Source organism: Engystomops pustulosus, chromosome 3, assembly GCF_040894005.1.
Source record: "Engystomops pustulosus chromosome 3, aEngPut4.maternal, whole genome shotgun sequence".
In the NCBI taxonomy this organism is placed as follows: domain Eukaryota; kingdom Metazoa; phylum Chordata; class Amphibia; order Anura; family Leptodactylidae; genus Engystomops; species Engystomops pustulosus.
The window spans coordinates 20912750-20928835 of record NC_092413.1 but is presented as its reverse complement, the minus strand read 5'-3'; positions in this window follow the sequence as shown (position 1 = coordinate 20928835).

Sequence of the window (16086 nt, the reverse complement as noted above, 5' to 3'; positions counted from 1 at the left end):
CACAATCTATATATGACAGAGTAGATGGCAACACAAGGTCAGGAGTAAAGTATTGGGGTATTGTGGGTTGTAGGTGATCCTAAACATATGGGTTTTCAGGCTACCTATGAAGGTTTCGAAGGTTTGGGGCTTTCTGACACATTTTTTGTAGAGAATTCCTGTGTATGGGGGATGTACAGGAGAAGACCTGGAGATGATTGAGAGATGAGCAGATTGTAGGAGAGCAAAGCAGAAGGTCTTCTGAGGATTGAATTACATGTAGGATGGTTTTGACTGATAAGGTTGTACAGTTAGTACAGGTTGTGGATGGCTATGTTAGACATGTAAAACAGGAAAAGGAGTCTCTATGTTAGCTGAATTCTTATATGCTGATATCCATTTAGAGGAGTGCACATTGGCAGCATCCACAATTGAGTTACATAAAATGTTGCTGTGGCACATCCAGGAGTAAAACATATTGGGGGAAATTCAAAATGGCTTCTCTGCCAGTTTTCTGGCAGAGAAACCATATGAATCTACCTCTCACTTCCAGATTAAGAGGTTCTCCAACCAGTACACCACTGTGAGCTTGTCGAGACTGGGCAAGAACCGGGTGAGCGTAGGGCAGGCCGGGGTGTGAACATAGAGCCCATCACACTTATTATAGTCTCCACTGGTAGCAACAAACTCCACAACTTACAAACTGGTGTAAAGATTGGAACTGCCGGAGTTTGTGCCCATATTCATAAGAGGCCGGAGCCTCCTACTGAATATCAGCGAGGGAACTTCCAACAGAGGGAATTTTAAGACTAACGTTCTAAGCTCCAGTCTTAATGAATTCCTCCCATTATCTTTATTAATATTTCAGTAAAAATCCATGTACAAATGTGTGGTAGGAACTTTGCCCAATTGTTCAAACTATCTGTCGAGTCATGGTATAAAATTATTATCATGTGTTCCACCAGTGACTGAAACGCTACAAATGGCCAAGAGAACATAGAAGAAAGAAGATGGACCCAGGAAAACAGGACCATGCAGGCGGATCGGGACAACGATGGAAATTTCTTCATAAAGGTAAGTTGGACTGCACTGAAGCCAATCCCAAAAGATAATTAAAAAGTGGGAAATCCCTTCAAGGCCGCCCTTCTGGCCTTGTGGAGACCAATATTCGTTGATGTTCCACTGGGGGATTCTGAGAAATATGCTAATTGTTTTCCAAGATGGGATAAGGAAAACAATGCCTCTTTAACTACCTTGTAAGGCAGCCCCCTTAACATGTGGACATGTTAGGTCCTCCAGAATAAGGGATGATATCTTTGGAGATTTATCAGAAGGGCCTGAGAGCAGAACTGCTCTAGTTGCCCATGAAAACCAATCAGAGCTTAGCATTAGTTCTATAAAAGCTGAAAATGAAAGCTGAGATCTGATTGGTTTCCAATCTCCCCCCAATGTGTGCAGCTGCATTGTAGTTAATTTATTAGGGTTCTAATTTAGACTTTTCTTCAAGGGAATTTGATCATGTGTTTTTCTATACCAGATATGCACATTTTCTCCAGACGTGACTCCATCTTGATAGAGTCTCTTAACATGCTCCACTGCTACAGATCCCGCCAGTTAACGAAAGATTAATATAATTTCTTAAGAAGTCACGTTGTTTGCATTACTTCCTTAAGAGCTTTATGAAATCCATGGCTCACCCGAAATATATCCACTTCACACATATGTTTTCGGGCTTCAGACATATGTTCCATATCACCGACAGCTCTTTGGTGTTGCATAAAGTTATATAACATCATCTCCATAATATCCATTAACGAAATCCCCCCCCCCTGCTCTTTCCCTCCTTAATATTTGGTATTAGAGCGTTTAGAAATATGGGCAGAGAATCACCCTGCAGTCTCCACGCTGCCTGTAAAGTATTAGAGATGAATGAGATGATTGTGGAGTGGAGATGTCTGGACAGATATAAACCGACCAATTGTCTCCGACTAAGGAGGAAAAGAAATGAAATTTAGTTTTGACGAATTATAATCTCAGTTTACAATGATGGAGCCCGATGGGAAAGAGGATCAGGAATTTCCAGACCTGATTTGTTAATGTGACAAATAATATCTTAAAGGGGTTGTCTGATCTTCGAGTAGGAAATATAGGAGGTGTTTAAGCTTTTTAATGTCAGATTTCGGGGGAGATTTATCGAGGCTTGTGCCCAGAAATAGGTCAGGAATTTCAGCTATTTTCCCTTTATGCCACCTCCACTCAAAGAGGATATGGATCAACGCGAAGGGGGGGGGGGGCACTACCTATTGCCCCTTGTTATTTCTGGGGTCTCGTATGAAGTTTTCTATGAAGGCCCCTTTAATATATATCTCTGCTCAATTGGCTGGGACATTGGCTACATCTCTTGCTTGGTTTCTTGGGTCCTGAAGCAATTGCTTGAGTTGGATTAGAAAGACCTGGGGAAATTGGCTACTTCGCTCCAACGGCCTCTGTCTTCCTTGGTCTCTGATGCCTTAAAGCAATTGCTTGAGTTGGATTATAGGCAAAGACTAGAGATCTGTCTCAGAACACATTGGAGGACCCATTTTGTCTCTATGTTATAAAAACAGCCCATAAATTTCAATTTCAAATACGTAATACCTCATACTTCCTGCGGAGGCACTGCAGGGAAATGACTTTGCTTCTTTATAGGAGACCCTTTTAATATAAAACTATTGTCAAAAGCAGGCAAAGACTCGGAAAGACCTGGAGAAATTGGCTACTTTACTCCAACGGTGTCTATCTACCTTGGTCTCTGGGGCCGGAAAGTAATTGCTTGAGTTGAGTACTAAAGGGATATTCCATGACATAGACAAAGTGATCAAAATTAGATTAGGGGTTCACACCTTATTACAGATGATCAGCAAATCTTGTGATATGTATTAGTCACATGGCCTGTAATTGAGTCTCATTGACAATACCAAGTATGGCCACTACACAGTATATGGCATTGTGCTTGGTATACTATGGCACAGCCGCAGCACTCATCCAAATGATACTATCACTTTTGTGATCTAATATCAATCGCCGATCCTGAGGATAAGTGATCATAAAAAATCGTAAAAAGGAGATGCTGAAAAATTCATATATTAAGCTAAAGTTTTTTGTTTTTAGGATGTTGCAATTTTAACTTAAGGGCAGTGCGGTTCATCTCAGCATTTTGTTATTTTTATTTTTGGGAAATAGGTAGTGCCCTCACTGTGATGGCATAACACTAGGGTAATCCATGGCCGTGTGACCTGTGACCTCTGTACATTTGGGGGGCCAGGAGCACTGCCGTGCAGGTATCACATAGAGGGGGACATGCCATAACACTGAATTAGCTCTGCACCTACTACATACACAGGAGAGGTCAGATCACATTGCTAATGTAGTGATGGCAACGGTTAGGAATAATAGAAGCCTCTGGAATGACCAGAAATTACAGTGATGGAAAAACATGACATAGACTGCAGGGATTAACAAACCCAAACCTTAAATTTGGTACTTGCCCCTGTACCTTGATAAACCATCCAACCGTTTGGTACTTGACCTTGTACCTTGATCAACCATCCAACCGTCTGGTACTTGACCTTGTACTTTGATAAACCTTCCATCCGTCTGGTACTTGACCGTGTACCTAGACTAACCACCCAACCGTCTGGTACTTGACCGTGTACCTAGACTAACCACCCAACCGTCTGGTACTTGACCGTGTACCTAGACTAAACACCCAGCCGTCTGGTACTTGACCGTGTACCTAGACTAACTACCCAACCGTCTGGTACTTGACCATGTACCTAGACTAACCACCCAACTGTCTGGTACTTGACCGTGTACCTAGACTAACCACCCAACCGTCTGGTACTTGACCGTGTACCTAGACTAACCACCCAACCGTCTGGTACTTGACCGTGTACCTAGACTAACCACCCAACCGTCTGGTACTTGACCGTGTACCTAGACTAACCGCCCATCAAAAGACCGGGAAACTAAATGTTTGGGTAATGTGGGAAGGCCACAGCGTTTATTAACAACTAATATAAATTATTATATAACGTTATAAATTAAAACATTTCCCAACTTGCTAGGCCCGCTTGGCATCTTCAAAATCTTGAGAACCAACTTCGCCCGAAATGGCGGCTGCGGCCCTACCAGCCGGCATGTGGGCATCTTCCAGCACCTTAGGGCCTGTGTAACTTCCGCCTTCGCTGTGACAACTGTAGGAAAACAGAAGGAAACAGCCAGAACCAAGGAAAGAAGAGCTGAAAAGAAATAATTCTGAGGGCAGGGTGGGAGGGTGACTTCTCGCCTCTTCGGTCCAGGGGGCAGAAGGAAAGAGGCCCCCCACGTGCTCTCGGACTTTATAAAACCACCGGGCGGGTCCTTACCCGCCCCCAAACACCACCTCCTGTGACCTCACACGGGAGGGGTAAAGGGGCAAGCCCCACCAGCCTACCAGAAGGCTTGAAACCACCCCCTACAGTCCTCAGCCCCTTCGCTATTTGCTTTGGGGCTTGTTATTCTAAAGAGTGTCTATGTTATGTACATAGTGTCCTATCTGCAGGCAGCATGTTATAGAGCAGGAGGAGCTGAGCAGATTGTACATAGTGTCCTATCTGCAGGCAGCATGTTATAAAGCAGGAGGAGCTGAGCAGATTGTATATAGTGTCCTATCTGCAGGCAGCATGTTATAGAGCAGGAGTGGCAGAGCAGATTGCATATAATGTCCTGTCTGAAGGCAGCATGTTATAGAGCAGGAGGAGCTGAGCAGATTGTATATAGTGTCCTATCTGCAGGCAGCATGTTATAGAGCAGGAGGAGCTGAGCAGGTTGTATATAGTGTCCTATCTGCAGGCATCATGTAATGGAGGAGGAGGAGCTGAGCAGATTGTACATAGTGTCCTATCTGCAAGTAGCATGTTATAGAGCAGGAGGAGATGAGCAGATTGTACATAGTGTCCTATCTGGAGGCAACATGCAATAGAGCAAGAGGAGCTGAGCAGTTTTGTACATAGTGTCCTATCTGCAGGCAGCATGTTATAGAGCAGAAGGTGCAGAGCAGACTTGTACATAGTGTCCTATCTGCAGGCAGCATGTTATAGAGCAGAAGGTGCAGAGCATACTTGTATATAGTGTCCTATCTGCAGGCAGCTGTCTGACGAGGATTCGGGTCTGCCAGCATTCACTAAGGTCGTGCGCCCGATATCCACTAGGGGTTGCTGCTGCGCCGAGGTCCGCGGGAGTTCACCTTCTTCTTCCCGTTGCATGTGAGTGCTGATCTTGCGACACAAATTGCTTTTTAAATTCCGCTGTTTTTCCGAATCCGTCGGGTTGTCTGACGGCCATGCCCCCAAAAACCGGTGCGTTAAAGCCAGCGCCGATGCGCCACAATCCGATCGCGTGCGCCAAAACCCTGGGGAAATTCAGCGCAAATCGGAAATATTCGGGAAAACCGACAAAAGTGCGGCATTCGGACCCTTAGTAAATGAGCCCCAATGTCCTATCTGCAGGCAGCATGTTATAGTGCAGGAGGAGCTGAGCAAATTGTACAAAGTGTCCTACCTGCAGACAGCATTTTATAGAACAGGAGGAGCTGAGCAGATTGTACATAGTGTCCTATCTGCAGGCAGCATGTTTTAGAGCAGGAGGAGCTGAGCACACTGTACATAGTGTCCTATCTGCAGGCAGCATGTTTTAGAGCAGGAGGATCTGAGCAGTTTCTTTATAGTGTCCTATCTTTAGGCAGCATGTTATAGAGCAGTAGAAAATTAGCATATTGTATTTGGTGTTGTGAACGTTTTAGCCAGTGGGTTCAGAGGATTTAGTATTTTCAGACTCACCTGTTTCTATAGAACATTTTCTGCTTGTACCTTTTATAAACAGTGACAATTCCAATCCATTTTCTAAGAATGAATTATCCTTCCGTGACATAATAGATATGAATTGTCCTTCTTACCGATTTCCTCTATTGCCCAGAACTATTTTACAGGTAATATTTTGGTATATAAATAATTGAGTTAAAAATCACAAGGAAATATTCGCCCGCGCAGCCCCCTGTTATGTAACAATCTATTGGACTTTCATTAACTCCTATTACCCTAATGGATGATTTCAGAGTTTTTCGGAGTAATGAGTCAATACTCTTGGCCCCGGAGGGGTCATCACCATCAACTTTTATTTTCAGATTTTGGCTAAATGTTGGCGTTTAGGAAGTGAGATTGAAATATGGTCCAATCTCCGCGCTTTTATCACTCGAGCCTCGAGTCGCGGAGCTTCTCCATGTAATAATTTTCGAGGTTGTGCTTGAATGGAAAAAAAACTTTGGCCGGGCGCCTATTGCAATAAAGCGATGGGATGTACTTTTGGGAAGTGCAATTTATGGCTACACATAGGATGACCTCAGTAACTGAAGCAATGTGTTGTTTTTTTATTTTAATAGCGGCTTTGAGAATATAAACATCCCTTAAAGTATTTTTTCCATTATGGAGTTATCACAGCTGGAAATTTTTTTTTTTTCCGTTTAAAAAATGCTGAATTATGTCGTATGTTCACAATATTCTGTTACTGGGGAGGGAAGATGGAAAAAGCTGCAAGGTTTTCAGCTCACAGATGTTTTAACGATCCAGTACATCTGAACACTCGCACATTATAGAGAGATGATCCAATCTGTTTTTTTGGAGAGAGCTGGGGCTTAATGGGCGCACTTACTTTACGGGCGCGCTGAGGGTTCGGAGTTTCTGCGGGGTAGGTGAACGGGGCTTAAGTGAGAAACAAGATGTGTCGGGTGATCGGATCTGAAATATATACAGGATTCTTTAATTTTTTATAAAGAACTTTTCACCATCTCCACAAACTCAAAATCTTCAAAAAATTGGGCGAGTTTGGAGCAGATGGGATATTTTTCTTATCCCCCAATCGTTCCTGAGAAGTGATGAACAAACCCGGACCACAATGTTCGAGTCCATACCAAACATTGCAACTTTGGGTTTCCCCGATTTCTGTCAGAAGTTCGGGTTCGGTTGTGTTCACACATTTTGCTGTTAACGAGCACAATCGATGCTGGAAGCGATCATGGATGCTAACTGGGGCAAAGCTGCTGACGGCACTGAAATCTATATGGCGCCCACCAGTTTGTGGAGGATTGGCATGATCATAGGTAGTGACGATCTACCCCAAAATGGCGGCACACAGAGCATGCACTGGCCTGTAACCTTTGTGATGGAGCTCCTTGACCATTTCTATAATGTCTGATGGAAGAAGGTGGGTGGGAGGGGTCTTTGTTATCCCGGGTGAGGAACCTTGCATAAATCCAACAAAGTTCTAAATGGATCCTCTCTAATTAAGGGGTGGCTTGTAGGAGAACCTTTGAAGGCAAAGTCCACTTTTGACCATAATAAAAAGTTTTTAAATTCAGTGTCAAAGTAGTTTTCCATGAATATGAAAAATTCCAAAGGGAGTGTTTGAGTCTGCATTATGCTCGGGTACTTTTGGTTTCAGGCCTTCACCTGACCCATAGTTCCAGGGAGGTCACAGAATCTTCTTCTTCATCCAGTTAGTGGCCTCCTTGGACACTGGATGTAACTTCTATTTTCCAGGGGACTTCACTTCCTGTCTTGTCTCATGGTCTACTCATTGGATGCAGAAGGTCGGAGGAAGCAGAGCAACATGGGAACCAGGAGTCAGGGCAAGATAAGTATTGTGTTTTATTACTTCTGAGCCCCTTAACTTTTTTCATATCCAAAGAAAGCCCCTACAAGTTCTTCATGTATCTTTAAAGAGGTCTAAGTTTTATTTTTCTAATGATAGAGTCCTAGAAAACTCTAGAGATGTCAAAACAGGAAGGAGATAAAATAATAAAATATATTTCACCTGCTCTTGTTCCAAGTTCCAGCAGATTAACCTTGTATACCCTCCCGGCTAGACCAGAAGTGATGGGGATCCCTCTATGGCTTTAGCCAATCAGTGGACTCAATAGTTACGGGAGCGTTTTGGGTGATGTCACTGCCAGATAGTGGTGTACAGAAAAGAATTGGAAGCTTCACAGTGGGAGCATGGAACCGGAGCAGGGTACATTTTTTTTCCCTCAGCCCTGGTCCTTCCTTAAACCCCTCGATACTCCTTAAAATAGTATTGGCCTATAGCCATCTCTAGGGGGAGCTTTGGGGTATCCAAAGCTCCCCCTAGAGATGGCTATAGGCCAATACTATTTTATTTTTCAAAAAAGAATACCTTGCAATTGCATTCTGTTACCAAGATTACTGAAAAATCAACTGGAAACTCCGAATTTCTAAATTCTACTAAAACAAAAAATTTTCTGAATATTTTTTTGCCCTACAAAAAGACTTTCGAAAACCTGCACTAATTTTTATTGTCCCAAGAAATATAAGAAGTCACGTTGCAAAACATTCTAATACTATGCAGACATATCTGCCCCCTATAGGTGGATCAACAAAAAAATTATGTTGCAACATGCTGTGGACACACGTTATTTACTTGTATCTTCTCCGACTTTTTAGTAACACTTCAGGATCTAAGTACACATATGCTTTATTTTGTATTTGTAACCATGAGAACTGATAGTTTTGCCAAGGAACTGTGTACACAATACGGTAGGATATTTTTTTTTAAAGGGAAGTTCCATTTTTTGTTATGTTCCGCATCAATGCAATAAAAATGTGTGAGTTTACATAGGTTTTCATAGCGTTGAGCTGTTTACGTCCCTGTTAGTGTTACTAGCGTGTGGTTTTCGGGTTGTGTTCCTCGGGAGGTACATTCCATGCCTCGTATTTACATAAACACTTGTGTGACATCGCTCAACTTAATGATGTTCTGCTCCGCAATGTAAAACGTCCACCAGAGTGTCACGGGTTTCGTCTTTGTTAACATCTCTCTCCGAATATCCCGTTGACAACAGATCACATTAATGCTGTTATTTGACAGTAGCAAAGCGTTGGGCAGATTTAGGAACGGGATTTGGACACTTTTATGTACAAACATTTGCAAATATAGGATTTTGACTTTCAAGCTCAGATTATTTAGAGGGCGTGAGAGAGGAATATTTACAAGAGAGGATCAATAGTTCATTCTTTCCATCGTGACAGGTTGTCCCGAAATCCGGTGCCAAGAAGAGATGACATAAATCAGATTGACCAACAATGTTCCCTCTAAGTTATGTGTTCTACAAGTGATATAGTTAGAAAAAACAGCACACTCTGCAGTTCTAGTATCAGTAACTGATCTGATCTTTGGGATCTGAAGATTTGAAGGGAATCTGTCATGAGGATTTAGGCCCATGAGCTGCCACCAACCCGTTGGATCCCAATGATGTCCAATGGATGGACCTTACATTTTGCCGTCTTCTGGCGCTAATAAATCTTTCATACTTCAGTGTACGGAGCTGTTTGTGGTGTCATTTTTGCGACTTTTGATGACGTTTTCAATGCTACCATTTTGAGGACTGTACGGCCTTTTGATTTCTTTTTTAAATTTTTTTCATATTTTTCAAAATGGCAAAAAAGTGGGCGCTATTTTCCGTTACAGGGTAAAGCGCCAGGAATAACCATTATTATATTTTTATAGATTGGAAATTTGGGGCACTGTGATACCTACATGTTTGTGATTTTTCCTGTTTATTTATGTTTATATCAGTTGTAGGGAAAGGGGAGGGGTTTGAATTTTTATTTATTTTACATTCTTTTTACTTTTTAATATATTTTTTTATTTTTTCTCTATTTTGTTACTATTTTTAGGTACTTTAACCCTAGGTTGTCCGATTGATCTTACCATATAATGCCATACTACAGTATGGCAGTATATGGGGATTTTGCACAGCATCTACTACAATGTGCAAATCGCACATTCTAATACATGGGGTATAACAGGACAGCTTCAGGTCTTTGTATGACCCAAGGATGTCATGGTAACACATTGCAGCTCCCCGATGACGTCACGGGAAGTGATCATCTAAGCCAATATGGCGGCGCTTGAGCTTTTTAATGCTGCCGGAAGTGACCCACCTGCTGTTACAGGTGGGTGTTTGCTGCAATATGTAGCAAACACCTTTGAGACCTCTCCATACACCCGCAGCCAACATGTGACATACTCTTACGTCACATGTCCATGAGGGGTTAAATAAAGCATAATTATTTTTATGCTTAATCTCCTAGTATATAGAAGGATAGGCTTAGATCTTTATGACTGGTTTCCATTTAAGACTCAATTACCAATTAACTGCCTTACCTATATATACTACCACTTTTTTTTACTTGTCTTTATCCTCAACTTTTTGGCACCTACTACACTTTCTTTTGAGTTCCCTACAAAACGTCTTTCACTCTTACCCCCCTTTCAGTCACTAGCTTCTCATGACTCCCTCTGCTACATTTAGATTTCCCCATATACATCAATATTCCCCAACTCCTCCAACTTTACTAACCCAACAGCCCGGTGATCAGTTGGTCTTTATAGACTCCATCAGTAAAACCAGCATTTTGCTTTGAAACTGACCACGTAGATCCCGTTGGTCATCCTCTTGGTCAGATATTTACCATGCCATCCCAGTCTTTCTTTACCCTCCTCCCTTGAAACCACTTATAATGAAGAATATGTGCCTATAAACGGAGGCTTAAGGTTCTGTATCCTTCTCTCTGGCAGAGCTCCATCACTCAATTGAAAGATACAAAATTTTCTTTAACAATTTTTTCATTGAAAAATTAATAGCAACGGACAACAAGATCCGGTTAAGGTTTGGGGTCAGAAACAGATAGACTTGACGGAGCAAGGGGACCCTCCCACAAGCTAAGTAAAGCAGCTGCTACTTCTAACCTATAAAATCTCTCTTACGGAAGTCAAGACAAGTGGTCCCATTTTATCACAACTGATGCACTACTTTCCGAAGACCATAAGTTGATAAGATCACTGGTTGCCATCATCGTTTTTTGTCAAGACGCAACTTTTACCCATTGTAGCAGATTGCCCCCTCTATCAAGGTCAACTTGTGGTCCATCTATACCACTTTCCAATCCAATGCTTCTACCTAACATTCTGATATGGAGGCGTAGAGGGAACATTCATCCAGATGCCTTCTCTGTCTCCTCTTCCCCGCCTTTCTAGGATATCCATCCGAATGATTAAATTAGTCTATTCATCTGGGGTTAATCATAATGTTTTCAGTTCACATTAAACAGATTAGTCGAGAGCCTCGAGTCCGTCATAATTAGCTTCCTCTGAGATGTTCCACCGTCCCGTAATATTCACTAAAGGTTTTATGTTACCCACCAGTCTGCGAGAAGATTGCTAACGAGGAAACGTGGAAATTAGACTACACCAAATATTATTCCATTTCTAATTGCATTGTAGGGTGTAACCATCCGAGTGCAGGTAATCTGCGGGACGTCATTGATGATAGATATCGGGACTTATTTAAAAAAACATTTTTTAAAGTTGCTATTCCCCCAGTTGTCCGTATGGAAATAGTTTTTTTTAATTGTTTTACTATTCACTGTGTATATATCATAAATGCTTTATCCAGTTGTCCCGGCATCAAATACATGGATACAACTTCATGCGTGAAGCAAAGAATCATTTCAGAAACTAAAGCTATAAAGTGGAGGAGATATGGCACCATTCAGAGGACCATGAAGTCCTAAAGTTTAAAAAAGTTATTGCCAGATTTCATAACTGAGAGAGGGAGTAGCTGGGGATATAAAGGCTCTGTAATTTATTTCAGAATTTTTAAGTAAAAACCATAAAGGTTACATACTGTCAACATATAGAAAGCGTGTGAGTCCTGTTTCCCCTGCAACACAAAGAAAAAGTCTGTGAGTCCTGGTTTTTTTTCATCCATTTATAGAAGAAATCTGTAAGCCCTGATTTCCCACTCATAAAGTAAGCATGTGAGTCCTGGTTTCCCCTCATAGAGTCATAGGGGGATATTTATCAGGACCTCTGCGCACCGCCAGTGGCACAGAGGCCCTGAAATAATCGCAAATGCCAGCGAATTTGCTAGCTTTTGCGATTATTTTCCTCAATCCGCCACCTTCACGCCAGTGGGGCGTGAAGGGCCGTGAAGGGGGGGCGCGGGCCGACGAACGGAGGGCGCGGCCAGACGGGAGTGGGCCCGATTCATGAAGAGGCGGAAGCACGAGCGCCAGCGTATGATAAATATCCCCCATAGAGAAAGCCTGGGGGGCACATTTTCTAAGAACAGTGCAGTGTGTACTAGGTGCAGTTACCTGTGTAGTGTGCAGGGGGCGCCAGATTCAGGATTTCTGGCGCCCATTCTTCATGAATCTGGTGCCCCTTGCACTGCTCCAGCAGAGTGCACCAACTTTTTTTTTTGGTGCACCTTTAACATGGGGTGTGCAACACATTTCTGTTGGACTTTGCTTGATAAATGTGGTGCACGGTCCGACTGAGCACCGGAACGTCCCCTTCAGTGCAGAAATTTGTGTTGCATGAAGAACAGCGCAGCCATGACACAAAACGGTTGCGTGCGACACAACCGTGGCGCGGACACTTCTTAAATACCTGTGCAAGCAGTTTGCACTGAAAAGATTGCGCAAAGTCTGACAGAAAACTTGCGCAAGGGCCTTAGTAAATGAGTCCTGTTATCTCTTCTGATTCTCAAAGAAAGCCTATGAGTCCTGTTATCCCCTCTGAGAGATAGATAAAGCCTGTGAGTCCTGTTATCCCCTCTTAGAGATAGATAAAGCCTGTGAGTCCTGTTATCCCCTCTTAGATATAGATAAAGCCTGTGAGTCCTGTTATCCCCTCTTAAAAAAAGATAAAGCCTGTGAGTCTTGTTATCCCCTCTTAGAGATAGATAAAGCCTGTGAGTCCTGTTATCCCCTCTGAGAGATAGATAAAGCCTGTGAGTCCTGTTATCCACTCCCACTTAAAGTAACGGCCCCAGATAGTACAACATCGACAGGTCCACTTTAATGCACTTGTTGCTGATCAGCAAAACATCACAAAATATATAATTGTGTGTAATAGAGAAGTCTTACATTATGGCCTGATCCCAGTAGTACAAAAAAGGGAAGGAAACTTAGACAAGTTCCAGCTGGTCATTAATCTGGCTTAGTTAACGAGTATCAACTCTAACTTTACACCTCTTAATTTATGGTTTAAGCCTAAAAATGCATCAAAATATATATGTATATTTTATATAATGGGGATCATTTACTAAGGGCCCGAATCGCGTTTTAACGTCGGGTTACTCGAATTTTACCGTTTTGCGCTGATTTTGCCCTGAATTGGTTCGGGTTTTTGGTGCACGCGATCTGATTGTGTCGCATTGGTGCCGGCATGCACATCTTAGTGTTTCACCGGAAGACCCGAATCAGCGTTGGAGAAGCCGCCGCTGAATCGCAAATGGACCGGGTAAGTAAATCTTCCCCAATGTATCATTTTTTATGCACTATATTTATTGAAGGTTTTATACAGTGTTTGGAAACTTTTGTGACTAGGAAGAGAAGTGGAATGTGGCCTTGGTAAAAGGAGATGTGGCCTAGGACATTTATGCCAAAACTGCCCAACGTCTGGCCTATTTTACTGCCATAAACTAGCTTATAGGGATTTAAGCAGGTTCAGGCTTCAGCACCATCCCCTGCCATAAAATCTGCCAGATGGTGCGCTGCTGTCTTAGAATTTGTACTTAGTTTGCATTCTGTTCTGCTGTAGTCTGAGCACCACCTTATTTCACTGCTGGCTGTTTTACACTCGTTTGTCTCCTGTTGACTTTGTTCTGGGCTGCAGATGGTTAAACTGGCTTTTATGAACAGATGTCTGCACTAACCACATTCCTAGTCTGGTTTGTCTGGATGTCATGGGATCGGCCCAATCCCTTGTGGACCAGGTTCCTTATATCTTAAAAGATGATTGTCTGTCCATACTATGGACTTCCTTATTTTGGAATGTTTGACCCTTGCTTGTCTTCTGACCATCCATTTACCTTTTGATTCTGTATAACATTGCCCTCTTGGTTTTGACTCATGTGACCATTCTTCTGTGTTTTTTGCCCTACTTTTGTCTCCTTGTTTCCACTTTGGCGCAGGAAAGGTAACTTCAACCAGTTGTCACCTTCCATTTTCGAGGAGGATGAGCAATTAGGTAGGGAGAGCTGAGGGTGTGTCTAGCTTTTGGGCTCACTGTCTGCTTTTCTATCTTTTTCTTCATTCCTCTAGTGGCCTACACTGATATTATGATGTATCATGCCAGAAAACTTGTAGGACATCTCACTGAAATGTCCACCAGCTGGAGACCTTGGACCACATTAATGATGAGGCCTTGTCAAAAATTAGGCCTGAACTGTTGGATACCAAGACTGACGTGAAAAACACAAATCTTGACACATACACCTAGTTGACCCTAGTGGGGTATATCTCCGTTTTTTGTAGGTCTCTATATGTAACATGCAGAGTACAGTTTGACCATATAAGGGAGGTCAATGGGCGCCGTACATATCAGAAGTTATTGAAGCTACAATACGCTGTGGTTAGTCACAAGGCATTGGACATGGTATAAGTTATCCACCTATATGAAAGCCTGTGAGCGTGATAAATGGATTACGAGAGCGCGGCCTCCACTCATGGCCGCGCCAGACATTTTGAGGGTTTCGTGGGCGCGGGGCCAGCGTCTCACCACATTGCTGAAAGAGTTTCATTTGACATGGGAACTTAACCTAAGGAATTCCTGCTGCAAAATGTCTTTCTGCCTTGTAAGGGGATTTCAGCAATGTCTAACCTTTATATTTTCTACAGATTATCTTCATATCATTCCCTTACAGAGATTTTAATAGGAACCTGACATTAAAGAGGTTTTTTTCCAGTGATTTCAATTAGGGAAGTGTAAGAGGACAGAAATTAAAGGAGTCGTATGTGATATTAAATCGAGAAAATTATGATGACTTTCTCTTAAAAACAGAGCTCAGCTGCTAGAATATAGTGTCCTATCTGCTGGCAGCATGTTATAGAGCAGGAAGAGCTGAGCAGATTGTACATAGTGTCCTATCTGCATGCAGCATGTTATAGAGCAGGAGGAGCTGAGCAGATTGTACATAGTGTCCTATCTGCAGACAGCATGTTATAGAGCAGGAGGAGCTGAGCAGATTGTACATAGTGTCCTATCTGCAGGCAGCATGTTATAGAGCAGAAGGAGCTGAGCTGCTAGTATATAGTGTCCTATCTGCAGGCAGCATGTTATAGAGCTGGAGGATCCAAGTAGATTGTACATAGTGTCCTATCTGCAGACAGCATGTTATAGAGCAGGAGGAGCTGAGCAGATTGTGCATAGTGTCCTATCTGCAGGCAGCATGTTATGGAGCAGAAGAAGTTGAGCTGCTAGTATATAGTGTCCTATCTGCAGGCAGCATGTTATAGAGCATGAGGATCTGAGTAGATTGTACATAGTGTCCTATCTGCAGGCAGCATGCTATAGAGCAGGAGGAGCTGAGCTGCTAGTATATAGGGGCACATTTACTTACCCTGGTCCTGTCGCGATCCAGCGGCGCGTTCTCCGTTGAGGACTCAGGTCTTCCGGCAATTCACTAAGGTAGTGCGCCCAATGTCCACCAGGTGTCGCTACTGCGCTGAATTCCGTCGGAGTTCACTGAAGTTCACCATCCTACCCTGGGTGCAGGTAAGAGCGTGTCAAGCGACACTTTTTTTTATAAAAATACGGCGTTTTTTCCGAATCCGTTGGGATTTCTTACGGCCACGCCCCCCGATTTCCGTCGCTTGCATGCCGGCGCCGATGCGCCACAATCCAATCGCGTGCGCCAAAATCCCGGGTCAATTCAGGGAAATATCGGCACAAATCGGAAATATTCGGGTAATGCAATGGGAAAACGCGATTCGGACCCTTAGTAAATGACCCCCACTATGTACAATCTGCTTAGCTCCTCCTACTTTATAACATGCTGCCTGCAGATAGGACACTATGTACAATCTGCCCAGCTTCTCCTGCTCTATAACATGCTGCCTGCAGATAGAACACTATATAAAATCTGCTCAGCTCCTCCTGCTCTATAACATGCTGCCTGCAGATAGGACACTATGTACAATCTGCCCAGCTTCTCCTGCTCTATAA